Source organism: Seriola lalandi, unplaced genomic scaffold, assembly GCF_002814215.2.
Source record: "Seriola lalandi dorsalis isolate HSWRI2012SDOR001 ecotype SW California unplaced genomic scaffold, Sedor1 jcf7180002044611, whole genome shotgun sequence".
Lineage (NCBI taxonomy): Eukaryota > Metazoa > Chordata > Actinopteri > Carangiformes > Carangidae > Seriola > Seriola lalandi.
The window spans coordinates 1-785 of NW_019515179.1; the positions used below are offsets into that span (position 1 = coordinate 1).

The 785-nt window shown below is 47.5% G+C and overlaps 1 long non-coding RNA gene across 1 annotated transcript; it reads left to right on the top strand.

Annotated features, from left to right (window-relative positions):
• Nucleotides 1-189: 189 nt before the first annotated feature.
• LOC111648643 (uncharacterized) lies at nt 190-772 on the top strand. Its single transcript, XR_015436365.1, has 3 exons — nt 190-277; nt 362-458; nt 654-772. It is a non-coding gene; the product is annotated as an uncharacterized LOC111648643 (long non-coding RNA).
• The last annotated feature ends 13 nt before the right edge of the window (nt 773-785 follow it).

Consider the following 785-nt stretch of genomic DNA (forward strand, 5'->3'; position numbering starts at 1 on the left):
CGGGGTCAATGTCCAGAGGGGCGGGGTCAATGTCCAGAGGGGCGGAGTCAAAGACCAGAGGGGCGGAGTCAAATACCAGAGGGGCACGGGTTGTTCTGATTCCATCTTCTCACATTAGAATATTTGCTTCACCTCATTCTGTCTCTCTCTCTCCACCTGTCTGTCTCTCCACGTGTCTGTCTTTAGTCTTTGTCTTCATTGACCTGATGTCTGATGATCAGTCCAGTCTACCTAAAGAGCTTCAGGAGAAATATCTGCTGACTCGACGCATCGGCACGTGAGTCTGACTTGCTTCACACCGCTATGATGTCACTTCCTGTGCCCTGCATCTCAGTTTATGGTGTGTGCGTGTGTGTTTCAGAGGAGTCTGTGGTGAAGTCAAACTGGCCTTTGAGAGATCGACCTGTAAGAAATTTGCAGTGAAAATAATAAACAAGAACAACTTCAAGTCTGAAGGGGTGAGTCATCTGCTCTCTGATTGGCTGATCCATCCTCCCTTCTTCCTTCTTTTGTTTCCTTGTTTCCTTCCTCTGACTGAACTACAAACATGGCGTGTGAACATGCAGTTTCTCAGACAGACAGGCTAATGTTTCTCTGGACCAATGACAGACAGGCACTGATCATGTGATCTGCGTGTTTTTGTCCAATCACAGACGGCGACACGAAACGCAAAGACAGAGGTCGAGATTCTCCAGAGGATTGACCACGTGAGTCTGACACCAACGAAGAAGAGACAGGAACGTCATATGCACTGTTCCTTTATGATCTAATACCTGCTGTATCAA